At 59.0% G+C, this 27166-nt stretch overlaps 1 protein-coding gene across 3 annotated transcripts in view; it reads left to right on the forward strand.

Moving 5' to 3' along the window:
* The window catches only part of LOC134348501 (signal transducer and activator of transcription 4-like), a 237459-nt gene that overhangs the window by 161068 nt on the left and 49225 nt on the right, over nucleotides 1-27166 (forward strand). The window lies entirely within an intron of this gene.

Here is a 27166-nt window from a genome sequence, read left to right on the forward strand (position 1 = left end):
AGCCTCGCCTCACCTCAAGTCTCCTGCCAAGCCTCACCTCGCTTCGCCTCGCCTCAGGTCTCCTGCCTCCTGCCAAGCCTCGCCTCAAGTCTCCTGCTTCCTACCAAGCCTCGCCTCGCCTCCTGCCTCCTGCCAAGCCTCGCCTTGCCTCGCCTCAGGTCTCCTGCCGCCTGCCAAGCCTCGCCTCGCCTCCTGCCTCCTGCTAAGCCTTGCCTCGCCTCCTGCCTCCTGCCAAGCCTCGCCTCACCTCAAGTCTCCTACCTCCTGTCTCCTGCCAAGCCTCACCTCAAGTCTCCTGCCTCCTGCCAAGCCTTGCCTCACCTCGCCACAAGCCTCCTGCTAGGCCTTGTCTCGCCTTGCCTCAAGTCTCCTGCCAAGCCTCTCTACGCCTCAAGTCTCCTGCCAGGCCTCGCCTCGCCTCGCCTCAAGTCTCCTGCCTCCTGCCATGCCTCGCCTCGCCTTGCCTCAAGTCTCCTTCCAAGCCTCGCCTCAAATCTCCTGCCAGGCCTCCCCTCTCCTCGCCTCAAGTCTCCTGCCAGGCCTCACCTCGCCTCACCTCACCTCAATCTCTTGCATCCTGCCAAGCCTGGCGTCTAGTCTCCTGCCTCCTGCCAAGCCTCGCCTCGTCTCAGGTTCTGCCAAGCCTTGCCTTGCCTCGCCTCAGGTCTCCTGCCAGGCCTCGCCTCGCCTCGCCTCAAGTCTCCTGCCAGGCCTAGCCTCACTTCAAGTCACCTGCCTCCTGCCAAGCCTCGCCTCGCCTCAAGTCTCCTGCCAAGCCTCACCTCGCCTCAAGTCTCCTGCCAAGCCTCGCCTCATCTCCTGCCTCCTGCCAAGCCTTGCCTCGCCTCGCCTCAAGTCTCCTGCCAAGCCTCGCCTCAAGTCTCCTGTCAGGCCTCGCCTCTCCTCGCCTCAAGTCTCCTGCCAGGCCTCGCCTCGCCTCACCTCGCCTCATGTCTCCGGCATCCTGCCAAGACTGGCGTCTAGTCCCCTGCCTCCTGCCAAGCCTCGCCTCGCCTCAAGTTCTGCCAAGCCTTGCCTTGCCTCGCTTCAAGTCTCCTGCCAGGCCTAGCCTCTCTTCAAGTCTCCTGCCTCCTGCCAAGCCTCGCCTCACCTCAAGTCTCCTGCCAAGCCTCACCTCACCTCAAGTCTCCTGCCAAGCCTCGCCTTGCCTCAAGTCTCTTGCCTCCTGCCAAGCCTCGCCTCAAGTCTCCTGCCCCATACCAAGCCTCGCCTCGCCTCCTGCCTCCTGCTAAGCCTTGCCTCGCCTCCTGCCTCCTGCCAAGCCTCGCCTCGTCTCCTGCCTCCTACCAAGCCTTGCCTCACTTCGCCTCGTCTCCTGCCAAGCCTCTCCTCATCTCAAGTCTCCTGCCAGGCCTCGCCTCGCCTCGCCTCAAGTATCCTGCTTCCTGCCAAGCCTCGCCTCAAGTCTCCTGCCTGCTGCCAAGCCTCGCCTCGCCTCAAGTCTCCTGCCACGCCTCGCCTCGCCTCGCCTCGCCTCAAGTCTCCTGCCAGGCCCTGCCTCGCATCGCCTCAAGTCTCCTGCCAGGCCTAGCCTCGCTTCAAGTCTCCTGCCTGCTGCCAAGCCTTGCCTCGCCTCCTGCCTCCTGCCAAGCCTCGCCTCACCTCAAGTCTCCTACCTCCTGTCTCCTGCCAAGCCTCACCTCAAGTCTCCTGCCTCCTGCCAAGCCTTGCCTCACCTCGCCACAAGCCTCCTGCTAGGCCTTGTCTCGCCTTGCCTCAAGTCTCCTGCCAAGCCTCTCTACGCCTCAAGTCTCCTGCCAGGCCTCGCCTCGCCTCGCCTCAAGTCTCCTGCCTCCTGCCATGCCTCGCCTCGCCTTGCCTCAAGTCTCCTTCCAAGCCTCGCCTCAAATCTCCTGCCAGGCCTCCCCTCTCCTCGCCTCAAGTCTCCTGCCAGGCCTCACCTCGCCTCACCTCACCTCAATCTCTTGCATCCTGCCAAGCCTGGCGTCTAGTCTCCTGCCTCCTGCCAAGCCTCGCCTCGTCTCAGGTTCTGCCAAGCCTTGCCTTGCCTCGCCTCAGGTCTCCTGCCAGGCCTCGCCTCGCCTCGCCTCAAGTCTCCTGCCAGGCCTAGCCTCACTTCAAGTCACCTGCCTCCTGCCAAGCCTCGCCTCGCCTCAAGTCTCCTGCCAAGCCTCACCTCGCCTCAAGTCTCCTGCCAAGCCTCGCCTCATCTGCCTCCTGCCAAGCCTTGCCTCGCCTCGCCTCAAGTCTCCTGCCAAGCCTCGCCTCAAGTCTCCTGTCAGGCCTCGCCTCTCCTCGCCTCAAGTCTCCTGCCAGGCCTCGCCTCGCCTCATGTCTCCGGCATCCTGCCAAGACTGGCGTCTAGTCCCCTGCCTCCTGCCAAGCCTCGCCTCGCCTCAAGTTCTGCCAAGCCTTGCCTTGCCTCGCTTCAAGTCTCCTGCCAGGCCTAGCCTCTCTTCAAGTCTCCTGCCTCCTGCCAAGCCTCGCCTCACCTCAAGTCTCCTGCCAAGCCTCACCTCACCTCAAGTCTCCTGCCAAGCCTCGCCTTGCCTCAAGTCTCTTGCCTCCTGCCAAGCCTCGCCTCAAGTCTCCTGCCCCATACCAAGCCTCGCCTCGCCTCCTGCCTCCTGCTAAGCCTTGCCTCGCCTCCTGCCTCCTGCCAAGCCTCGCCTCGTCTCCTGCCTCCTACCAAGCCTTGCCTCACTTCGCCTCGTCTCCTGCCAAGCCTCTCCTCATCTCAAGTCTCCTGCCAGGCCTCGCCTCGCCTCGCCTCAAGTATCCTGCTTCCTGCCAAGCCTCGCCTCAAGTCTCCTGCCTGCTGCCAAGCCTCGCCTCGCCTCAAGTCTCCTGCCACGCCTCGCCTCGCCTCGCCTCGCCTCAAGTCTCCTGCCAGGCCTTGCCTCGCATCGCCTCAAGTCTCCTGCCAGGCCTAGCCTCGCTTCAAGTCTCCTGCCTGCTGCCAAGCCTTGCCTCGCCTCCTGCCTCCTGCCAAGCCTCGCCTCACCTCAAGTCTCCTGCCTCCTGCCAAGCCTCACCTCGTCTCCTGCCTCCTGCCAAGCCTTGCCTCACTTCGCCTCGTCTCCTGCCAAGCCTCACCTCGCCTCAAGTCTCCTGCCAAGCCTCGACTCGCCTCGCCTCGCCTCAAGTCTCCTGCCTCCTGCCAAGCCTCGCCTCAAGTCTTCTGCCTCCTACCAAGCCTCGCCTCGCCTCCTGCCTCCTGCTAAGCCTTGCCTCGCCTCCAGCCTCCTGCCAAGCCTCGCCTCACCTCAAGTCTCCTGCCTCCTGCCAAGCCTCACCTCAAGTCTCCTGTCTCCTGCCAAGCCTCACCTCGTCTCCTGTCTCCTGCCAAGCCTTGCCTCGCCTCACCTCAAGTCTCCTGCCAAGCCTCGCCTCGCCACAAGCCTCCTGCCAAGCCTCGCCTCGCCTTGCCTCAAGTCTCCTGCCAGGCCTAGCCTCGCTTCAAGTCTCCTGCCTCCTGCAAAGCCTTTCCTCACCTCAAGTCTCCTGCCAAGCCTCATCTCGCCTCGCCTCAGGTCTCCTGCCTCCTGCTAAGCCTTGCCTCGCCTCCTGCCTCCTGCCAGGCCTCGCCTTGCCTCGCCTCAAGTATCCTGCCTCCTGCCAAGCTTCGCTTCAAGTCTCCTGCCTCCTGCCAAGCCTTGCCTCGCCACAAGCCTCCTGCCAAGCCTCGCCTCGCCTTGTCTCAAGTCTCCTGCCAAGCCTCACCTCGCCTCAAGTCTCCTGCCAAGCCTCGCCTCAAGTCTCCTGCCAGGCCTCGCATCGCATCAAGTCTCTTGCCTCCTGCCAAGCCTCGCCTCAAGTCTCCTGCCTCCTACTAAGCCTTGCCTCGTCTCCTGCCTCCTGCCAAGCCTGGCCTCACCTCAAGTCTCCTGCCTCCTGCCTCCTGCCAAGCCTCACTTCAAGTCTCCTGCCTACTGCCAAGCCTCGCCTCGTCTCCTGCCTCCTGCCAAGCCTTGCCTCGCCTCGCCTCAAGTCTCCTGCCAAGCCTCGCCTCGCCACAAGCCTCCTGCTAAGCCTCGCCTCGCCTTGCCTCAAGTCTCCTGCCAAGCCTCGCCTCAAGTCTCCTGCCAGGCCTCGCCTCGCCTCACCTCGCCTCAAGTCTCCTGCATCCTGCCAAGCTTGGCGTCTAGTCTCCTGCCTCCTGCCAAGCCTCGCCTCGCCTCAAGTTCTGCCAAGCCCAGCCTTGCCTCGCCTCAGGTCTCCTGCCAGGCCTCGCCTCGCCTCTCCTCAAGTCTCCTGCCAGGCCTAGCCTCGCTTCAAGTCTCCTGCCTCCTGCCAAGCCTCACCTCGCCTCAAGTCTCCTGCCACGCCTCGCCTTTCCTCAAGTCTCTTGCCTCCTGCCAAGCCTCGCCTCAAGTCTCCTGCCTCCTACCAAGCCTCACCTCGCCTCCTGCCTCCTGCTAAGCCTTGCCTCGCCTCCTGCCTCCTGCCAAGCCTCGCCTCACCTCAAGTCTCCTGCCTCCTGCCTCCTGCCAAGCCTCAACTCGTCTCCTGCCTCCTGCCAAGCCTTGCCTTGTCTCCTGCCTCCTGCCAAGCCTTGCCTCACCTCGCCTCGTCTCCTGCCAAGCCTCACCTCGCCACAAGCCTCCTGCCAAGCCTCGCCTCGCCTTGCCTCAAATCTCCTGCCAAGCCTCTCCTCACCTCAAGTCTCCTGCCTCCTGCCAAGCCTCGCCTCGCCTTGCCTCAAGTCTCCTGCCAGGCCTCGCCTCGCCTCGCCTCCAGTATCCTGCCTCCTGCCAAGCCTCGCCTCAAGTCTCCTGCCTCCTGCCAAGCCTTGCCTCGCCTTGCCTCAAGTCTCCTGCCAAGCCTCACCTCGCCTCAAGTCTCCTGCCAAGCCTCGCCTGAAGTCTCCTGCCACACCTCGCCTCGCCTCGTCTCCTGCCAGGCCTTGCCTCGCATCGCCTCAAGTCTCCTGCCAGGTCTAGCCTCGCTTCAAGTCTCCTGCCTCCTGCCAAGCCTCGTCTCATCTCAAGTCTCTTGCCAAGCCTCACCTCGCCTCAAGTCTCCTGCCAAGCCTCGCCTCACCTCGCCTCAAGTCTCCTGCCTCCTGCCAAGCCTCGCCTCAAGTCTTCTGCCTCCTACCAAGCCTCGCCTCGCCTCCTGCCTCCTGCCAATCCTCGCCTCACCTCAAGTCTCCTGCCTCCTGCCTCCTGCCAAGCCTCACCTCAAGTCTCCTGCCTCCTGCCAAGCCTCACCTCATCTCGTGTCTCCTGCCAAGCCTTGCCTCGCCTCGTCTCAAGTCTCCTGCCAAGCCTCGCCTCGCCACAAGCTTCCTGCCAAGCCTCGCCTCGCCTTGCCTCAAGTCTCCTGCCAGGCCATGCTTTGCATCGCCTCAAGTCTCCTGCCAGGCCTAGCCTCGCTTCAAGTCTCCTGCCTCCTGCCAAGCCTCGCCTCACCTCAAGTCTCCTGCCAAGCCTCACCTCGCCTCGCCTCGCCTCAGGTCTCCTGCCTCCTGCCAAGCCTCGCCTCAAGTCTCCTGCCTCCTACCATGCCTCGCCTCGCCTCCTGCCTCCTGCTAAGCCTTGCCTCGCTTCCTGCCTCCTGCCAAGCCTCACCTCGCCTGAAGTCTCCTGCCAAGCCTCGCCTCGCCTCAGGTCTCCTGCCTCCTGCCAAGCCTCGCCTCAAGTCTCCTGCCTCCTACCAAGCCTCGCCTCGCCTCCTGCCTCTTGCTAAGCCTTGCCTCGCTTCCTGCCTCCTGCCAAGCCTCGCCTCACTTCAAGTATCCTGCCTCCTGCCTCCTGCCAAGCCTCACCTCAAGTCTCCTGCTTCCTGCCAAGCCTTGCCTCGCCTCACCTCAAGTCTCCTGCCAAGCCTCGCCTCGCGACAAGCCTCCTGCTAAGCCTTGCCTCACCTTGCCTCAAGTCTCCTGCCAGGCCTCGCCTCGCCTCGCCTCAAGTATCCTGCCTCCTGCCAAGCCTCGCCTCAAGTCTCCTGCCTCCTGCCAAGCCTCACCTCAAGTCTCCTGCCTCCTGCCAAGCCTCACCTCATCTCGTGTCTCCTGCCAAGCCTTGCCTCGCCTCGTCTCAAGTCTCCTGCCAAGCCTCGCCTCACCACAAGCTTCCTGCCAAGCCTCGCCTCGCCTTGCCTCAAGTCTCCTGCCAGGCCATGCTTTGCATCGCCTCAAGTCTCCTGCCAGGCCTAGCCTCGCTTCAAGTCTCCTGCCTCCTGCCAAGCCTCGCCTCACCTCAAGTCTCCTGCCAAGCCTCACCTCGCCTCGCCTCGCCTCAGGTCTCCTGCCTCCTGCCAAGCCTCGCCTCAAGTCTCCTGCCTCCTACCAAGCCTCGCCTCGCCTCCTGCCTCCTGCTAAGCCTTGCCTCGCTTCCTGCCTCCTGCCAAGCCTCACCTCGCCTGAAGTCTCCTGCCAAGCCTCGCCTCGCCTCAGGTCTCCTGCCTCCTGCCAAGCCTCGCCTCAAGTCTCCTGCCTCCTACCAAGCCTCGCCTCGCCTCCTGCCTCTTGCTAAGCCTTGCCTCGCTTCCTGCCTCCTGCCAAGCCTCGCCTCACTTCAAGTATCCTGCCTCCTGCCTCCTGCCAAGCCTCACCTCAAGTCTCCTGCTTCCTGCCAAGCCTTGCCTCGCCTCACCTCAAGTCTCCTGCCAAGCCTCGCCTCGCCACAAGCCTCCTGCTATGCCTTGCCTCACCTTGCCTCAAGTCTCCTGCCAGGCCTCGCCTCGCCTCGCCTCAAGTATCCTGCCTCCTGCCAAGCCTCGCCTCAAGTCTCCTGCCTCCTGCCAAGCCTCGACTCGCCACAAGCCTCCTGCTAAGCCTCGCCTCGCCTTGCCTCAAGTCTCCTGCTAAGCCTCACCTCACCTCAAGTCTCCTAACAAGCCTCGCCTCAAGTCTCCTGCCTCTTGCCAAGCCTCGTCTCAAGTCTCCTGCCTCCTACCAAGCCTCGCCTCGCCTCCTGCTAAGCTTTGCTTCGCCTCCTGCCTCCTGCCAAGCCTGGCCTCACCTCAAGTCTCCTGCCTCCTGCCTCCTGCCAAGCCTCACCTCAAGTCTCCTGCCTCCTGCCAAGCCTCGCCTCGTCTCCTGCCTCCTGCCAAGCCTTGCCTCGCCTCCCCTCAAGTCTCCTGCCAAGCCTCGCCTCGCCACAAGCCTCCTGCTAAGCCTCGCCTTGCCTCGCCTCAAGTATCCTGCCTCCTGCCAAGCTTCGCTTCAAGTCTCCTGCCTCCTGCCAAGCCTTGCCTCGCCACAAGCCTCCTGCCAAGCCTCGCCTCGCCTTGTCTCAAGTCTCCTGCCAAGCCTCACCTCGCCTCAAGTCTCCTGCCAAGCCTCGCCTCAAGTCTCCTGCCAGGCCTCGCATCGCCTCAAGTCTCTTGCCTCCTGCCAAGCCTCGCCTCAAGTCTCCTGCCTCCTACTAAGCCTTGCCTCGCCTCCTGCCTCCTGCCAAGCCTGGCCTCACCTCGTCTCCTGCCTCCTGCCTCCTGCCAAGCCTCACTTCAAGTCTCCTGCCTCCTGCCAAGCCTTGCCTCGTCTCCTGCCTCCTGCCAAGCCTTGCCTCGCCTCGCCTCAAGTCTGCTGCCAAGCCTCGCCTCGCCACAAGCCTCCTGCTAAGCCTGGCCTCGCCTTGCCTCAAGTCTCCTGCCAAGCCTCGCCTCAAGTCTCCTGCCAGGCCTCGCCTCGCCTCACCTCGCCTCAAGTCTCCTGCATCCTGCCAAGCTTGGCGTCTAGTCTCCTGCCTCCTGCCAAGCCTCGCCTCGCCTCAAGTTCTGCCAAGCCCAGCCTTGCCTCGCCTCAGGTCTCCTGCCAGGCCTCGCCTCGCCTCGCCTCAAGTCTCCTGCCAGGCCTAGCCTCGCTTCAAGTCTCCTGCCTCCTGCCAAGCCTCGCCTCGCCTCAAGTCTCCTGCCAGGCCTAGCCTCGCTTCAAGTCTCCTGCCAAGCCTCGCCTCACTTGAAGTCGCCTGCCAAGCCTCACCTCGCCTCAAGTCTTCTGCCAAGCCTCGCCTTTCCACAAGTCTCTTGCCTCCTGCCAAGCCTCGCCTCAAGTCTCCTGCCTCCTACCAAGCCTCACCTCGCCTCCTGCCTCCTGCTAAGCCTTGCCTCGCCTCCTGCCTCCTGCCAAGCCTCGCCTCACCTCAAGTCTCCTGCCTCCTGCCTCCTGCCAAGCCTCAACTCAAGTCTCCTGCCTCCTGCCAAGCCTCAACTCAAGTCTCCTGCCTCCTGCCAAGCCTCGCCTCGTCTCCTGCCTCCTGCCAAGCCTTGCCTCACCTCGCCTCGTCTCCTGCCAAGCCTCACCTCGCCACAAGCCTCCTGCCAAGCCTCGCCTCGCCTTGCCTCAAATCTCCTGCCAAGCCTCTCCTCGCCTCAAGTCTCCTGCCTCCTGCCAAGCCTCGCCTCGCCTTGCCTCAAGTCTCCTGCCAGGCCTCGCCTCGCCTCGCCTCCAGTATCCTGCCTCCTGCCAAGCCTCGCCTCAAGTCTCCTGCCTCCTGCCAAGCCTCGCCTCGCCTCAAGTCACCTGCCAAGCCTCGCCTCGCCTCAAGTCTCCTGCCAAGCCTCGCCTGAAGTCTCCTGCCACACCTCGCCTCGCCTCGTCTCCTGCCAGGCCTTGCCTCGCATCGCCTCAAGTCTCCTGCCAGGTCTAGCCTCGCTTCAAGTCTCCTGCCTCCTGTCAAGCCTCGTCTCATCTCAAGTCTCCTGCCAAGCCTCACCTCGCCTCAAGTCTCCTGCCAAGCCTCGCCTCACCTCGCCTCAAGTCTCCTGCCTCCTGCCAAGCCTCGCCTCAAGTCTTCTGCCTCCTACCAAGCCTCGCCTCGCCTCCTGCCTCCTGCCAATCCTCGCCTCACCTCAAGTCTCCTGCCTCCTGCCTCCTGCCAAACCTCACCTCAAGTCTCCTGCCTCCTACCTCCTGCCAAGCCTCACCTCAAGTCTCCTGCCTCCTGCCAAGCCTCACCTCATCTCGTGTCTCCTGCCAAGCCTTGCCTCGCCTCGTCTCAAGTCTCCTGCCAAGCCTCGCCTCGCCACAAGCTTCCTGCCAAGCCTCGCCTCGCCTTGCCTCAAGTCTCCTGCCAGGCCATGCCTTGCATCGCCTCAAGTCTGCTGCCAGGCCTAGCCTCGCTTCAAGTCTCCTGCCTCCTGCCAAGCCTCGCCTCACCTCGCCTCGCCTCAGGTCTCCTGCCTCCTGCCAAGCCTCGCCTCAAGTCTCCTGCCTCCTACGAAGCCTCGCCTCGCCTCCTGCCTCCTGCTAAGCCTTGCCTCGCCTCCTGCCTCCTGCCAAGCCTCACCTCGCCTGAAGTCTCCTGCCAAGCCTTGCCTCGCCTCGTCTCAAGTCTCCTGCCAAGCCTCGCCTCGCCACAAGCTTCCTGCCAAGCCTCGCCTCGCCTTGCCTCAAGTCTCCTGCCAGGCCATGCCTTGCATCGCCTCAAGTCTCCTGCCAGGCCTCGCATCGCCTCAAGTCTCTTGCCTCCTGCCAAGCCTCGCCTCAAGTCTCCTGCCTCCTGCTAAGCCTTGCCTCGCCTCCTGCCTCCTGCCAAGCTTCACCTCGCCTGAAGTCTCCTGCCAAGCCTCGCCTCGCCTCGCCTCAGGTCTCCTGCCTCCTGCCAAGCCTCGCCTCAAGTCTCCTGCCTCCTACCAAGCCTCGCCTCGCCTCCTGCCTCTTGCTAAGCCTTGCCTCGCTTCCTGCCTCCTGCCAAGCCTCGCCTCACCTCAAGTATCCTGCCTCCTGCCTCCTGCCAAGCCTCACCTCAAGTCTCCTGCCAAGCCTCGCCTCGCCACAAGCCTCCTGCTAAGCCTCGCCTCATCTTGCCTCAAGTCTCCTGCCAAGCCTCTCCTCGCCTCAAGTCTCCTGCCTCCTGCCTCCTGCCAAACCTCACCTCAAGTCTCCTGCCTCCTGCCTCCTGCCAAGCCTCACCTCAAGTCTCCTGCCTCCTGCCAAGCCTCACCTCATCTCGTGTCTCCTGCCAAGCCTTGCCTCGCCTCGTCTCAAGTCTCCTGCCAAGCCTCGCCTCGCCACAAGCTTCCTGCCAAGCCTCGCCTCGCCTTGCCTCAAGTCTCCTGCCAGGCCATGCCTTGCATCGCCTCAAGTCTGCTGCCAGGCCTAGCCTCGCTTCAAGTCTCCTGCCTCCTGCCAAGCCTCGCCTCACCTCGCCTCGCCTCAGGTCTCCTGCCTCCTGCCAAGCCTCGCCTCAAGTCTCCTGCCTCCTACGAAGCCTCGCCTCGCCTCCTGCCTCCTGCTAAGCCTTGCCTCGCCTCCTGCCTCCTGCCAAGCCTCACCTCGCCTGAAGTCTCCTGCCAAGCCTCGCCTCACCTCGCCTCAGGTCTCCTGCCTCCTGCCAAGCCTCGCCTCAAGTCTCCTGCCTCCTACCAAGCCTCGCCTCGCCTCCTGCCTCTTGCTAAGCCTTGCCTCGCTTCCTGCCACCTGCCAAGCCTCGCCGCACCTCAAGTATCCTGCCTCCTGCCTCCTGCCAAGCCTCACCTCAAGTCTCCTGCCTCCTGCCAAGCCTTGCCTCGCCTCGCCTCAAGTCTCCTGCCAAGCCTCGCCTCGCCACAAGCCTCCTGCTAAGCCTCGCCTCATCTTGCCTCAAGTCTCCTGCCAAGCCTCTCCTCGCCTCAAGTCTCCTGCCAGGCCTCGCCTCGCCTCGCCTCAAGTATCCTGCCTCCTGCCAAGCCTCGCCTCGTCTCCTGCCTCCTGCCAAGCCTCGCCTCGCCTTGCCTCAAGTCTCCTGCTAAGCCTCGCCTCACCTCAAGTCTCCTGCCAAGCCTCACCTCGCCTCGCCTCGCCTCAGGTCTCCTGCCTCCTGCCAAGCCTCGCCTCAAGTCTCCTGCCTCCTACCAAGCCTCGCCTCGCCTCCTGCCTCCTGCTAAGCCTTGCCTCGCCTCCTGCCTCCTGCCAAGCCTCACCTCGCCTGAAGTCTCCTGCCAAGCCTCGCCTCGTCTCGCCTCAGGTCTCCTGCCTCCTGCCAAGCCTCGCCTCAAGTCTCCTGCCTCCTACCAAGCCTCGCCTCGCCTCCTGCCTCTTGCTAAGCCTTGCCTCGCTTCCTGCCTCCTCCCAAGCCTCACCTCAAGTCTCCTGCCTCCTGCCAAGCCTTGCCTCGCCTCGCCTCAAGTCTCCTGCCAAGCCTCGCCTCGCCACAAGCCTCCTGCTAAGCCTCGCCTCATCTTGCCTCAAGTCTCCTGCCAAGCCTCTCCTCGCCTCAAGTCTCCTGCCAGGCCTCGCCTCGCCTCGCCTCAAGTATCCTGCCTCCTGCCAAGCCTCGCCTCGTCTCCTGCCTCCTGCCAAGCCTCGCCTCGCCTTGCCTCAAGTCTCCTGCTAAGCCTCGCCTCACCTCAAGTCTCCTGCCAAGCCTCATCTCAAGTCTCCTGCCTCCTACCAAGCCTCGCCTCGCCTCCTGCTAAGCCTTGCTTCGCCTCCTGCCTCCTGCCAAGCCTGGCCTCACCTCAAGTCTCCTGCCTCCTGCCTCCTGCCAAGCCTTGCCTCGCCTCCCCTCAAGTCTCCTGCCAAGCCTCGCCTCGCCACAAGCCTCCTGCTAAGCCTGGCCTCGCCTTGCCTCAAGTCTCCTGCCAAGCCTCACCTCAAGTCTCCTGCCAGGCCTCGCCTCTCCTCGCCTCAAGTCTCCTGCCAGGCCTCGCCTCGCCTCACCTCGCCTCATGTCTCCTGCATCCTGCCAAGCCTGGCGTCTAGTCTCCTACCTCCTGCCAAGCCTCGCCTCGCCTCAAGTTCTGCCATGCCTTGCCTTGCCTCGCCTCAGGTCTCCTGCCAGGCCTCGCCTCGCCTCAAGTCTCCTGCCAGGCCTAGCCTCGTTTCAAATTTCCTGCCTCCTGCCAAGCCTCGCCTCACCTGAACTCTCCTGCCAAGCCTCAGCTCGCCTCAAGTCTCCTGCCAAGCCTCGCCTCGCCTCAAGTCTCTTGCCTCCTGCCAAGCCTCGCCTCAAGTCTCCTGCCTCCTGCCAAGCCTCGCCTCGCCTCCTGCCTCCTGCTAAGCCTTGCCTCGCCTCCTGCCTCCTGCCAAGCCTCGCCTCACTTCAAGTCTCCTGCCTCCTGTCTCCTGCCAAGCCTCAACTCAAGTCTCCTGCCTCCTGGCAAGCCTCGCCTCTTCTCCTGCCTCCTGCCAAGCCTTGCCTCACCTCGCCTCGTCTCCTGCCAAGCCTCACCTCGCCACAAGCCTCCTGCCAAGCCTCGCCTCGCCTTGCCTCAAATCTCCTGCCAAGCCTCTCCTCGCCTCAAGTCTCCTGCCAGGCCTCGCCTCGCCTCGCCTCAAGTCTCCTGCCAGGCCTAGCCTCGCTTCAAATTTCCTGCCTCCTGCCAAGCCTCGCCTCACCTGAAGTCTCCTGCCAAGCCTCGCCTCGCCTCAAGTCTCTTGCCTCCTGCTAAGCCTCGCATCAAGTCTCCTGCCTCCTGCCAAGCCTCGCCTCGCCTCCTGCCTCCTGCTAAGCCTTGCCTCGCCTCCTGCCTCCTGCCAAGCCTCGCCTCACTTCAAGTCTCCTGCCTCCTGTCTCCTGCCAAGCCTCAACTCAAGTCTCCTGCCTCCTGGCAAGCCTCGCCTCTTCTCCTGCCTCCTGCCAAGCCTTGCCTCACCTCGCCTCGTCTCCTGCCAAGCCTCACCTTGCCACAAGCCTCCTGCCAGGCCTCGCCTCGCCTCGCCTCAAGTATCCTGCCTCCTGCCAAGCTTCGCCTCAAATCTTCTGCCTCCTGCCAAGCCTCGCCTCACCTTGCCTCAAGTCTCCTGCCAAGCCTCGCCTCGCCTCAAGTCTCCTGCCAAGCCTCGCCTCAAGTCTCCTGCCAGGCCTCGCCTCGTCTCAAGTCTCTTGCCTCCTGCCAAGCCTCGCCTCAAGTCTCCTGCCTCCTTCCAAGCCTCGCCTCGCCTCCTGCCTCCTGCTAAGCCTTGCCTCACCTCCTGCCTCCTGCCAAGCCTGGCCTCACCTCAAGTCTCCTGCCTCCTGCCTCCTGCCAAGCCTCACCTCAAGTCTCCTGCCTCCTGCCAAGCCTCGCTTCGTCTCCTGCCTCCTGCCCAGCCTTGCCTCACCTCGCCTCAAGTCTCTTGCCAAGCCTCGCCTCGCCTCGCCTCAAGTCTCCTGCCTCCTGCCAAGCCTCGCCTCGCTTTGCCTCAAGTCTCCTGCCAAGCCTCTCCTCGCCTCAAGTCTCCTGCCAGTCCTCGCCTCGCCTCGCCTCAAGTCTCCTGCCTCCTGCCAAGCCTCACTTTGCCTCAAGTCTCCTGCCAGGCCTAGCCTCGCTTCAAGTCTCCTGCCTCCTGCCAAGCCTCGCCTCACCTCAAGTCTCCTGCTAATCCTCGCCTCGCTTTGCCTCAAGTCTCCTGCCAAGCCTCTCCTCGCCTCAAGTCTCCTGCCAGGCCTCGCCTCGCCTCGCCTCAAGTCTCCTGCCTCCTGCCAAGCCTCGCCTTGCCTCAAGTCTCCTGCCAGGCCTAGCCTCGCTTCAAGTCTCCTGCCTCCTGCCAAGCCTCGCCTCACCTCAAGTCTCCTGCCAAGCCTCACCTCGCCTCAAGTCTTCTGCCAAGCCTCGCCTCGCCTCAAGTCTCTCGCCTCCTGCCAAGCCTCGCCTCAAGTCTCCTGCCTCCTATCAAGCCTCGCCTCACCTCCTGCCTCCTGCTAAGCCTTGCCTCGCCTCCTGCTTTCTGCCAAGCCTTGCCTCACCTCAAGTCTCCTGCCTCCTGCCTCCTGCCAAGCCTCAACTCATGTCTCCTGCCTCCTGCCAAGCCTCGCCTTGTCTCCTGCCTCTTGCCAAGCCTCGCCTCGCCTTGCCTCAAATCTCCTGCCAAGCCTCTCCTCGCCTCAAGTCTCTTGCCTGGCCTCGCATCACCTCGCCTCAAGTATCCTGCCTCCTGCCAAGCCTTGCCTCGCCACAAGCCTCCTGCCAAGCCTCGCCTTGCCTTGCCTCAAGTCTCCTGCCAAGCCTCGCCTCATGTCTCCTGCCAGGCCTCGCCTCGTCTCCTGCCTCCTGCCAAGCCTGGCGTCTAGTCTCCTGCCTCCTGCCAAGCCTCGCCTCGCCTCAAGTTCTGCCAAGCCTTGCCTTGCCTCACCTCAGGTCTGCTGTCAAGCCTCGCCTCAAGTCTCCTGCCAAGCCTCACCTCGCCTCAAGTTTCCTGCCAAGCGTCACCTCACCTCGCCTCAAGTCTCCTGCCAGGCCTCGCCTCACCTCAAGTCTCCTGCCAGGCCTCGCCTCGCCTCAAGTCTCCTGCCAGGCCTCGCCTCGCCTCAAGTCTCCTGCCAAGCCTCGCCTCGCCTCAAGTCTCCTGCCAAGCCTTGCCTTGCCTCGCCTCAAGTCTCCTGCCTCCTGCCAAGCCTGGCCTCGCCTCACGTCTCCTGCCTCCCGCCAAGCCTTGCCTTGCCTTAAGTCTCCTGCCTCCTGCCAAGCCTCGCCTCATCTCAAGTCTCCTGCATCCTGTCTCCTGCCAAGCCTCGCCTCAAGTCTTCTGCCTCCTGCCAAGCCTCGCCTCGCCTCGCCTCAAGTCTCCTGCCAAGCCTCGCCTCGCCTCAAGTCTCCTGCCAGGCCTCGCCTCGCCTCAAGTCTCCTGCCAAGCCTCGCCTCGCCTCAAGTCTCCTGCCAAGCCTTGCCTTGCCTCGCCTCACGTCTCCTGCCTCCCGCCAAGCCTTGCCTTGCCTTAAGTCTCCTGCCTCCTGCCAAGCCTCGCCTCATCTCAAGTCTCCTGCATCCTGTCTCCTGCCAAGCCTCACCTCAAGTCTTCTGCCTCCTGCCAAGCCTCGCCTCGCCTCGCCTCAAGTCTCCTGCCAAGCCTCGCCTCACCTCAAGTCTCCTGCCAAGCTTCGCCTCGCCTCGACTCAAGTCTCCTGCCACACCTCGCCTCAAGTCTCTTGCCAAGCCTCACCCCACCTCAAGTCTCCTGCCAGGCCTCGCCTCGCCTCAAGTCTCCTGCCAGGCCTCGCCTCGCCTCAAGTCTCCTGCCAAGCCTCGCCTCACCTCAAGTCTCCTGCCACACCTCGCCTCAAGTCTCCTGCCAGGCCTCGCCTCGCCTCGCCTCCAGTATCCTGCCTCCTGCCAAGCCTCGCCTCAAGTCTGCTGCCTCCTGCCAAGCCTCGCCTCGCCTTGCCTCAAGTCACCTGCCAAGCCTCGCCTCGCCTCAAGTCTCCTGCCAAGCCTCGCCTGAAGTCTCCTGCCACACCTCGCCTCGCCTCGTCTCCTGCCAGGCCTTGCCTCGCATCGCCTCAAGTCTCCTGCCAGGTCTAGCCTCGCTTCAAGTCTCCTGCCTCCTGTCAAGCCTCATCTCATCTCAAGTCTCCTGCCAAGCCTCACCTCGCCTCAAGTCTCCTGCCAAGCCTCGCCTCAAGTCTCCTGCCTCCTGCCAAGCCTCGCCTCAAGTCTTCTGCCTTCTACCAAGCCTCGCCTCGCCTCCTGCCTCCTGCCAATCCTCGCCTCACCTCAAGTCTCCTGCCTCCTGCCTCCTGCCAAACCTCACCTCAAGTCTCCTGCCTCCTGCCTCCTGCCAAGCCTCACCTCAAGTCTCCTGCCTCCTGCCAAGCCTCACCTCATCTCGTGTCTCCTGCCAAGCCTTGCCTCGCCTCGTCTCAAGTCTCCTGCCAAGCCTCGCCTCGCCACAAGCTTCCTGCCAAGCCTCGCCTCGCCTTGCCTCAAGTCACCTGCCAAGCCTCGCCTCGCCTCAAGTCTCCTGCCAAGCCTCGCCTGAAGTCTCCTGCCACACCTCGCCTCGCCTCGTCTCCTGCCAGGCCTTGCCTCGCATCGCCTCAAGTCTCCTGCCAGGTCTAGCCTCGCTTCAAGTCTCCTGCCTCCTGTCAAGCCTCATCTCATCTCAAGTCTCCTGCCAAGCCTCACCTCGCCTCAAGTCTCCTGCCAAGCCTCGCCTCAAGTCTCCTGCCTCCTGCCAAGCCTCGCCTCAAGTCTTCTGCCTTCTACCAAGCCTCGCCTCGCCTCCTGCCTCCTGCCAATCCTCGCCTCACCTCAAGTCTCCTGCCTCCTGCCTCCTGCCAAACCTCACCTCAAGTCTCCTGCCTCCTGCCTCCTGCCAAGCCTCACCTCAAGTCTCCTGCCTCCTGCCAAGCCTCACCTCATCTCGTGTCTCCTGCCAAGCCTTGCCTCGCCTCGTCTCAAGTCTCCTGCCAAGCCTCGCCTCGCCACAAGCTTCCTGCCAAGCCTCGCCTCGCCTTGCCTCAAGTCTCCTGCCAGGCCATGCCTTGCATCGCCTCAAGTCTGCTGCCAGGCCTAGCCTCGCTTCAAGTCTCCTGCCTCCTGCCAAGCCTCGCCTCACCTCAAGTCTCCTGCCAAGCCTCACCTCGCCTCGCCTCGCCTCAGGTCTCCTGCCTCCTGCCAAGCCTCGCCTCAAGTCTCCTGCCTCCTACCAAGCCTCGCCTCGCCTCCTGCCTCCTGCTAAGCCTTGCCTCGCCTCCTGCCTCCTGCCAAGCCTCACCTCGCCTGAAGTCTCCTGCCAAGCCTCGCCTCGCCTCGCCTCAGGTCTCCTGCCTCCTGCCAAGCCTCGCCTCAAGTCTCCTGCCTCCTACCAAGCCTCGCCTCGCCTCCTGCCTCTTGCTAAGCCTTGCCTCGCTTCCTGCCTCCTGCCAAGCCTCGCCTCACCTCAAGTATCCTGCCTCCTGCCTCCTGCCAAGCCTCACCTCAAGTCTCCTGCCTCCTGCCAAGCCTTGCCTCGCCTCGCCTCAAGTCTCCTGCCAAGCCTCGCCTTGCCACAAGCCTCCTGCTAAGCCTCGCCTCATCTTGCCTCAAGTCTCCTGCCAAGCCTCTCCTCGCCTCAAGTCTCCTGCCAGGCCTCGCCTCGCCTCGCCTCAAGTATCCTGCCTCCTGCCAAGCCTCGCCTCGTCTCCTGCCTCCTGCCAAGCCTCGCCTCGCCTTGCCTCAAGTCTCCTGCTAAGCCTCGCCTCACCTCAAGTCTCCTGCCAAGCCTCACCTCGCCTCGCCTCGCCTCAAGTCTCCTGCCAAGCCTCGCCTCGCCACAAGCCTCCTGCTAAGCCTCGCCTCATCTTACCTCAAGTCTCCTGCCAAGCCTCTCCTCGCCTCAAGTCTCCTGCCAGGCCTCGCCTCGCCTCGCCTCAAGTATCCTGCCTCCTGCCAAGCCTCGCCTCGTCTCCTGCCTCCTGCCAAGCCTCGCCTCGCCTTGCCTCAAGTCTCCTGCTAAGCCTCGCCTCACCTCAAGTCTCCTGCCAAGCCTCATCTCAAGTCTCCTGCCTCCTACCAAGCCTCGCCTCGCCTCCTGCTAAGCCTTGCTTCGCCTCCTGCCTCCTGCCAAGCCTGGCCTCACCTCGTCTCCTGCCTCCTGCCTCCTGCTAAGCCTGGCCTCGCCTTGCCTCAAGTCTCCTGCCAAGCCTCGCCTCAAGTCTCCTGCCAGGCCTCGCCTCTCCTCGCCTCAAGTCTCCTGCCAGGCCTCGCCTCGCCTCACCTCGCCTCATGTCTCCTGCATCCTGCCAAGCCTGGCGTCTAGTCTCCTACCTCCTGCCAAGCCTCGCCTCGCCTCAAGTTCTGCCATGCCTTGCCTTGCCTCGCCTCAGGTCTCCTGCCAGGCCTCGCCTCGCCTCAAGTCTCCTGCCAGGCCTAGCCTCGCTTCAAATTTCCTGCCTCCTGCCAAGCCTCGCCTCACCTGAACTCTCCTGCCAAGCCTCAGCTCGCCTCAAGTCTCCTGCCAAGCCTCGCCTCGCCTCAAGTCTCTTGCCTCCTGCCAAGCCTCGCCTCAAGTCTCCTGCCTCCTGCCAAGCCTCGCCTCGCCTCCTGCCTCCTGCTAAGCCTTGCCTCGCCTCCTGCCTCCTGCCAAGCCTCGCCTCACTTCAAGTCTCCTGCCTCCTGTCTCCTGCCAAGCCTCAACTCAAGTCTCCTGCCTCCTGGCAAGCCTCGCCTCTTCTCCTGCCTCCTGCCAAGCCTTGCCTCACCTCGCCTCATCTCCTGCCAAGCCTCACCTCGCCACAAGCCTCCTGCCAAGCCTCGCCTCGCCTTGCCTCAAATCTCCTGCCAAGCCTCTCCTCGCCTCAAGTCTCCTGCCAGGCCTCGCCTCGCCTCGCCTCAAGTCTCTTGCCAGTCCTAGCCTCGCTTCAAATTTCCTGCCTCCTGCCAAGCCTCGCCTCACCTGAAGTCTCCTGCCAAGCCTCAGCTCGCCTCAAGTCTCCTGCCAAGCCTCGCCTCGTCTCAAGTCTCTTGCCTCCTGCTAAGCCTCGCCTCAAGTCTCCTGCCTCCTGCCAAGCCTCGCCTCGCCTCCTGCCTCCTGCTAAGCCTTGCCTCGCCTCCTGCCTCCTGCCAAGCCTCGCCTCACTTCAAGTCTCCTGCCTCCTGCCAAGCCTTGCCTCACCTCGCCTCGTCTCCTGCCAAGCCTCACCTCGCCACAAGCCTCCTGCCAGGCCTCGCCTCGCCTCGCCTCAAGTATCCTGCCAAGCCTCGCCTCAAGTCTCCTGCCAGGCCTCGCCTCGTCTCAAGTCTCTTGCCTCCTGCCAAGCTTCGCCTCAAATCTTCTGCCTCCTGCCAAGCCTCGCCTCACCTTGCCTCAAGTCTCCTGCCAAGCCTCGCCTCAAGTCTCCTGCCAGGCCTCGCCTCGTCTCAAGTCTCTTGCCTCCTGCCAAGCCTCGCCTCAAGTCTCCTGCCTCCTTCCAAGCCTCGCCTCGCCTCCTGCCTCCTGCTAAGCCTTGCCTCACCTCCTGCCTCCTGCCAAGCCTGGCCACACCTCAAGTCTCCTGCCTCCTGCCAAGCCTCGCTTCGTCTCCTGCCTCCTGCCCAGCCTTGCCTCACCTCGCCTCAAGTCTCTTGCCAAGCCTCGCCTCGCCACAAGCCTCCTGCTAATCCTCGCCTCGCTTTGCCTCAAGTCTCCTGCCAAGCCTCTCCTCGCCTCAAGTCTCCTGCCAGGCCTCGCCTCGCCTCGCCTCAAGTCTCCTGCCTCCTGCCAAGCCTCGCCTTGCCTCAAGTCTCCTGCCAGGCCTAGCCTCGCTTCAAGTCTCCTGCCTCCTGCCAAGCCTCGCCTCACCTCAAGTCTCCTGCCAAGCCTCACCTCGCCTCAAGTCTTCTGCCAAGCCTCGCCTCGCCTCAAGTCTCTCGCCTCCTGCCAAGCCTCGCCTCAAGTCTCCTGCCTCCTATCAAGCCTCGCCTCACCTCCTGCCTCCTGCTAAGCCTTGCCTCGCCTCCTGCTTTCTGCCAAGCCTTGCCTCACCTCAAGTCTCCTGCCTCCTGCCTCCTGCCAAGCCTCAACTCATGTCTCCTGCCTCCTGCCAAGCCTCGCCTTGTCTCCTGCCTCTTGCCAAGCCTCGCCTCGCCTTGCCTCAAATCTCCTGCCAAGCCTCTCCTCGCCTCAAGTCTCCTGCCTGGCCTCGCCTCACCTCGCCTCAAGTATCCTGCCTCCTGCCAAGCCTTGCCTCGCCACAAGCCTCCTGCCAAGCCTCGCCTTGCCTTGCCTCAAGTCTCCTGCCAAGCCTCGCCTCATGTCTCCTGCCAGGCCTCGCCTCGTCTCCTGCCTCCTGCCAAGCCTGGCGTCTAGTCTCCTGCCTCCTGCCAAGCCTCGCCTCACCTCAAGTTCTGCCAAGCCTTGCCTTGCCTCACCTCAGGTCTGCTGTCAAGCCTCGCCTCAAGTCTCCTGCCAAGCCTCACCTCGCCTCAAGTTTCCTGCCAAGCGTCACCTCACCTCGCCTCAAGTCTCCTGCCAGGCCTCGCCTCACCTCAAGTCTCCTGCCAGGCCTCGCCTCGCCTCAAGTCTCCTGCCAGGCCTCGCCTCGCCTCAAGTCTCCTGCCAAGCCTCGCCTCACCTCAAGTCTCCTGCCAAGCCTCGCCTCGCCTCAAGTCTCCTGCCAAGCCTTGCCTTGCCTCGCCTCAAGTCTCCTGCCTCCTGCCAAGCCTGGCCTCGCCTCACGTCTCCTGCCTCCCGCCAAGCCTTGCCTTGCCTTAAGTCTCCTGCCTCCTGCCAAGCCTCGCCTCGCCTCAAGTTCTGCCAAGCCTTGCCTTGCCTCACCTCAGGTCTGCTGTCAAGCCTCGCCTCAAGTCTCCTGCCAAGCCTCACCTCGCCTCAAGTTTCCTGCCAAGCGTCACCTCACCTCGCCTCAAGTCTCCTGCCAGGCCTCGCCTCACCTCAAGTCTCCTGCCAGGCCTCGCCTCGCCTCAAGTCTCCTGCCAGGCCTCGCCTCGCCTCAAGTCTCCTGCCAAGCCTCGCCTCACCTCAAGTCTCCTGCCAAGCCTCGCCTCGCCTTAAGTCTCCTGCCAAGCCTTGCCTTGCCTCGCCTCAAGTCTCCTGCCTCCTGCCAAGCCTGGCCTCGCCTCACGTCTCCTGCCTCCCGCCAAGCCTTGCCTTGCCTTAAGTCTCCTGCCTCCTGCCAAGCCTCGCCTCATCTCAAGTCTCCTGCATCCTGTCTCCTGCCAAGCCTCGCCTCAAGTCTTCTGCCTCCTGCCAAGCCTCGCCTCGCCTCGCCTCAAGTCTCCTGCCAAGCCTCGCCTCACCTCAAGTCTCCTGCCAAGCTTCGCCTCGCCTCGACTCAAGTCTCCTGCCACACCTCGCCTCAAGTCTCTTGCCAAGCCTCACCCCACCTCAAGTCTCCTGCCAGGCCTCGCCTCGCCTCAAGTCTCCTGCCAGGCCTCGCCTCGCCTCAAGTCTCCTGCCAAGCCTCGCCTCGCCTCAAGTCTCCTGCCAAGCCTTGCCTTGCCTCGCCTCAAGTCTCCTGCCTCCTGCCAAGCCTGGCCTCGCCTCACGTCTCCTGCCTCCCGCCAAGCCTTGCCTTGCCTTAAGTCTCCTGCCTCCTGCCAAGCCTCGCCTCATCTCAAGTCTCCTGCATCCTGTCTCCTGCCAAGCCTCGCCTCAAGTCTTCTGCCTCCTGCCAAGCCTCGCCTCGCCTCGCCTCAAGTCTCCTGCCAAGCCTCGCCTCACCTCAAGTCTCCTGCCAAGCTTCGCCTCACCTCGACTCAAGTCTCCTGCCACACCTCGCCTCAAGTCTCTTGCCAAGCCTCACCCCACCTCAAGTCTCCTGCCAAGCCTCGCCTCACCTCGCCTCTTCTCACCTCAAGTCTCCTGCCAGGCCTCGCCTCGCCTCAAGTTTCCTGCCTCCTGCCAAGCTTCGCCTCACTTCATGTCTCCAGCCAAGCCTCGCCTGGCCTCGCCTCAAGTCTCCTGCCTCCTGCTAAGCCTCGCCTCGCCTCACGTCTCCTGCCTCCTGCCAAGCCTCGCCTCGCCTCAAGCCTCCTGCCTCCTGCCAAACCTCGCCTTGCCTCGTCCCCTGCCTTCTGCCAAGCCTCGCCTCGCCTCTAGACTCCACCTCCTGCCAAGCCTCGCCTCGCCTCGTCTCCTGCCTCCTGCCAAGCCTTGCCTCGCCTCAAGTCTCCTGCCTCGCCTCACCTCGCCTCGCCTCAAGTCTCCTGCCTCGCCTCACCTCACCTCAAGTCTCCTTCCTCGCCTCGCCTCGCCTCAAGTCTCCTGCCTGTCAAGCCTCGTCCTTGCCTCGTTCTGGGGTCCGAGCCAGAGGCAAGACCCAGGTACTGGGTCCTCATCCGGTCTCTGCCTCGGAGTCCAAGCCCGGGCTCCTAGCTCTTTTGACCAGTCCTATTTTGGGTTCCCGGTTTTCCTGTCCATGTCCTTGCCCTCACCCTGTATCCTACTCCTGTTCCTAGTACTTCAGTGTCTGTGTCTTGTGCTTGGGTCTGTACCCAGCTACTGCCTTATGACAATTAGGAGCGTAAATGAATTGTAGCATTATCTGGAAAGATCCCTGAATGGTGACAAACGAAGAGGTAAAATTGTAAGTGCTTCATTGGTTGCAGCTGCATGGAAAGTGCCCTCAGAAAGTGATGTGAGGAATACTGAAGGTGACATCTTAATATAAAATTAGAGAGGATTACGCTTCAAATGTGGAAACTAATGGTGAACAAAGAGAATACTGAGAACTCTATTCATGTGTGAAAGTATGGTGCAGAAACAGAGGGGGCGCATTTGAGAGCCCTTTCAACTATGGTGGACGTTGAAGAAAAAAAAGACAAAGTACTGAAAGCACAGATGTGAAAGACAGAGCCTGGGATGCTGTTTGCCTTCTTCTCTTAACCAGTATCACTAAGGAATAAACTTCCCCATGATTCTGTATCCCATGGAGCATACGAGGCAGGATTGAGCAGAAAAGAGAAGCTTGCTTCAAACACCAGGAACTCAGTATTGCAGAAAGCCCAAACGAACATTAAAAAATCAGGAGTGAAATGAAAGTATGGTATGTGAGAGAAAAAAGTCAAAGAAAATACAAGAATGTTTTATAAATACTGTCTATTAACCCAGAGAATCTTCTTCGGTTGTCCGTCGAAATCCCACTCCTTTAACGGTGAGATCTTTAATGAATAAACAGTCCTATCCTGGACCCACAACCTCTATTGCGGGTGGAACGTGTATATGTAGTAGTGGTGGCAACCACGGCTGCATTTCTCCTGGCTCTCTTCTGCTGTCTTCTGGTTGTTGTTTCTATCTCCAGAATATGAACCCTGTCCCTACACAGCTGTTGCCAAGTGGTATTGTCAGCAGCAACATCCTCCAGGTCCTCGGGTCTGATCTTGCACTTCCTTAAAGCATTCTTCGTCTGATCCTTATAGCGCTTCTTCGGCCTTCCAGCTGAGCTTTGACCACGATGTAGCTGGCCGTATAACAATCTGCGGGGTAGCCGACATGGGGGCATCCTTATCACGTGCCCCAGCCACTGCAGCTGACGCTGGGTAATCATGGCCTCAATCCTTCTGCAGTTGGTCTTTACAAGTATTTCAGTGTGAGGCACCCGCTCACGCCAGGTAATTCCCAGGATGCACTGGAGACAGCTTATGTGGAAGCGCTCCAAGGACTTGATGTGACGGCTGTAGTTTACCCAAGCTTCACAGCTATAAAGGAGGGTGGTGACACCGACCGCTTGGTATACGGTGACCTTTATGGAGGGACGAAGGCTCCTGTTCTGAAAGACTCTACGTCGAAGTCTCCCAAAGGCAGCTGGTGCCTGTTTAATGTGGCTCTGGATGTCGTTGTCAATGCCGCTATCCTCAGAGAGAATGCTCCCCAGATATTTGAAAAATGGCACTACTGACAGCTTTTCATCACCAACAGTGAAGGCAGGTAGAGTGGGTGGGACACTGGTACTCCATTGGCAAACCACTTCTGTCTTGGTGGTATTGACAGTCAGCCCCATCCTGCTGTACGCTCTACCGCCACAGCAAGGACAGTCTGAAGATCCTCCAGAGTATGAATCACAAGACCACCGTCGTCTGCATACTGCAGCTCCAGGACCCACTCTCTACGGAGTTTGGTGGTTGCATGAAGCCTCCTGATGTCAAAGAAGTTGCCATCTAATCTGACGTCCACTGCCACACCGCTCAATCTTGTTGTGGAGAAGCTTGGTAACACACAAGAGGACGATGTTAAAGAGCACTGGCGCTGGCACTCACCCCTGTGCGTACAAGGATGGGCTCGGACTCTTGTCCTCCTATGGTCACCCGAGCAGTCATCCCATCGTGGAACTGGCGGAGGATGTTAACAAATTTATTGGGACAGCCAAGCCTGACGAGGACATCCCATAAGAGCTCTCCATAAGAACCCAGCGAATAAATAGCAAAAGAAATACTGGTTCCATTCAGTCATTTCTTTGGAGGCAAAAGACAAAAGATCATCAATGGTTATTTTGATTCTGGCTTCATAAGAACATTGCAATCACATAGGAATAATAAAGAGGTGAAATAAGAAATATTGGATAAAATAAACAATGGTAGAGGAAATATTAGTTAAACATTTGTCAAACTAGTGTCCTCAAAGTTAAATGAAATATTTCTAAGGAAGCAATGGAGTAAATCACAGTGTTATTTTCCAGTCCTCCTTACTTTTTGGCATGATGTGAGAGGGTTGGAAAAAATGTTAAGTGAATTGGCAGTGAAATTCATACCATGAATTAGGAGCTGGGACTTTTCAGCCGTTCAAGACTGCTCTGTCATTTAATAGAAGACCGATAAGATGGCAGTACGCTTGGACACAGTAGCCTCTCAGGGGCATTATGCTTTTACCATTTTTAAACTTTTTTTATTTTTTTTTAAACTGTTCTTCTACTTTTACTGGCGCAAGACAAGGCTGGTCTTTAAGAACTTCGGGTACCGCAGGTCTACCCCATCAGCGACCTGCCCGTTGACGGAGGAGCTGGTGCGGAAGTGGTGCTGCCTGCTACTAGAAGGCATTGGAGTTGGTACACGACGGCGGCGTGCAGAGTAATGGCGGGTGATTGCCTTCGACGTTTCTCTTGTGATCCTAAAACCCTGTAAGATGCCGCAGGCCTGTTTCCTTTGTTTGTTGGTGTGACAGATGGTGGAGGAGCTGCATGGTCTCAGTCGTAGCGAGGACTAGACCTCAGGCCGTGGGCTTGCCTGTTGCTGCAGTCCAGGAGAGGAGACACTGGAGGCAGTGTAGCACGACGTCCATGCTCGGTTGGGGACTGGTCTCTCACATTGGTGCTGCTCTCCAGTGTTCGATTGGTGGAATGACAAGCTGGATTGCATGCGTGCGTTCATCTGCGGACTGCTGGGAACCGCACCAACAATTTGCAGGACATGTCAAACAGGGACCTGGGCTATATTTTTTTGTGTGGCTCTGTGTTTGCTTGCTGTCTTGAATGTGCTGTGTGTTCCTCGTGCTGGGTATGTTTTGTACCTTGTCCCTGGTGGAATGTTGTTTTGTTTGACTGTATTCATGTATCGTTGAATGATAATTAATCTTGAACTTAACCTTGAAAAAGATCACCACAGATTGGTCTATAACCTTAAATCTGCATTTATCTACCCCTGATAATCTTTCACATCATTGCTTATTAAGAATCTTTGAACTAAAAATATTCAAAAACCCATTAACAAGCATTCCAAAGATTACTGACCTACTGAGAGAAAAGGTTTTGCCTTGTATCTGTCTTAAGTGGGCAGCACTTTATTTTTAAATAGTAAACTAGCTCTGGATTCTCCCATTTAAGGGCCTTCTAAAATAAGGAATGAGGTATACATTTACATGTTATGAGGAAATTATTGTCTGTTGCTAATGCATGAATGTTCTGCTACAGTTAGGGTACTTGTATAATTGCTTGCACTGGTGGCGTTGCAGGTCAAGATATTGATATGATCCGAAATGGTTTAAGCTTCTGAATGGAGAGGCTGATCTCACTGTGCTAGTTGTCATATCGTGTTTAATATTTATGGCCAATTATTGTTTGCAATTATGTGTGACAAAGGGTATGTGGAGAGTGTCTGGTAAACAGTGTGGTGAATTTATTATAGTTTCTCACAGTTTCTGCTAAAGGAAAAATTACTTTGATTGCACATTTATTTAATCCAAAATGGTGAAATGTGTAGGAACGGGTATTACTGATCATCTTCCTTGTTGATCCGTCTGTTGATAGCAAAGATCAAGATAAATTTAGGACACCACAGATAATTCTCTTTCTCTTCTCCTGTTCCTTTTCACAAAGCAGCTGGTGAGATTTTTTGAGAGTACAGAACAGTGAGAGGGAAAGAGGAAGGGAATGAATTAGTGGTGGAAAGTTGATGGAGGAAGGGGTTTAATGGGGGTATGTGTGTGTCCACATTTGAGTAAGTTCAAGCATCAAACTCTGGTCTCCAGTTGTTTTGACCGTAGGCCCAAGACATTACATTGCCAGGTCTGACTGGTGTGCGGCATGCAACAGCCAGCCCAGGTTAAAAGAAATGAAACAGGCAGCTTCCACTCCTCAAAGTCACAAACCAATTTATTTTCAACTGTGGTCCACCTAAGAAATTAACAAGAAGAAATGTATTATTGTTTGTAGAAAGGGACAGTCAGAATAACTGTAGGGCAGATAACATTTCTGTGGGAAAATTATTGGCTGTAGCTCTAAGGCACTGTATAAAGTGTTTTGAAAGATGGAAATAAATAAAAGCCATTCAGAATGAATTTATGAAAGAAAGGTCATACTTCAATCACTTCTTAGAATTTTTGAGGAAGTAACAAGAACTATCATTGTGGTTAACCCTTGATGTAATCTGCATAAACTGGAACTAGGATTTTGCCAATGTTGCGCACACAAGGCTGATCAGAAAATTAAAAACCCATGGGCCCCAAATGGATTTGGCAAGTTTTGTCCAAAATTGGCACAGCAACAGGAAGCAAGAAGTTGGCAGGTACTTCAGTGATGGAAAGGCTGCTTCCTGCTTGGTTCAGCAATGCTCTACTAGAGTCTTTGTTTTTTGTGAAGTATATCAGTGGCTTCAGCCTAAATTCAAGAGGCAGATTGAGAAGTTTGCAGGGGGATTTTAAAAAAACTGTGGTTAATTCCTTGAAAGAAGGATGTACTCTGTATGCAAATGTCACAAAATAGTCAGGTAGATGCAAACAGATCAAATATTAATTAATCCAGAGAATTATATATTTTCTTTTATAAGGTAATGAACTTGTGATGGAGGTAAAAAGATTATCAAAGACATGACATGGAAGATATTGAGAAGTGTAGGGAGACATGTCAAATAGCATGTCCACAGATTCCTGAAGATAGCAGGATATGTAAATACGTAAGATGGCTTGGAAAGGACAAAAATATAAATTTCTTCATTTACCTATCACAAAATATGCATTTATGCTGGAACTGAATAAAACACTAGTGGGGCTACACTTTAATTGCATACAATTTTGGTCACGTCATAATTTGTACATTTAAGTTTGAATTAATTTGTCTCCAAATTCAGAAAGGGTATAAAAGATATTTTCAAAACTCTTGCCAGAGTTTTAGTTGTAGTAAAAGATTGCTTAGGCTAGTGTTCTTTTCTTTGGAAAAAGGGTGGACAATTGACAATTTATTTGAGATTATGAGAAGATTGGATAGGAAACCCCAATGGCCATATTAGAAAGTACGGTAAACAAGGAACCATATGTTGGAAGTAATTCATCCATAAGAGGATGAGAAATAGAAGCAAGGATAAACCATTTAACACTTCAGATATTTTCTACCATTCCAGTTCAAAGTTCAAAGTATATTTATTATGAAAGTACAACCTTGAGATTCATCTTCTTGCAGACTGCCACAAAACAAAGAAACCCAATAGAACCCATTTTAAAAACCCACTCATTAAAAACTCAAACACCCAATGTGTAAAAAAAAACAAACATTGTTGCTGATCTTTTACGTCAGTGTTGCTTTCTAATATAGAAGAAGTAAACAAATTACTCATTCTGTGATAGTAGAATGTGGCTCACAAGAAGTGCTAAATTACATAATAGTCACAGAACTTAAAATGAAATATTATATAAATGAAAACCTCCAGGAGA

This window comes from Mobula hypostoma, chromosome 6, assembly GCF_963921235.1.
Source record: "Mobula hypostoma chromosome 6, sMobHyp1.1, whole genome shotgun sequence".
Taxonomy (NCBI): Eukaryota; Metazoa; Chordata; class Chondrichthyes; order Myliobatiformes; family Myliobatidae; genus Mobula; species Mobula hypostoma.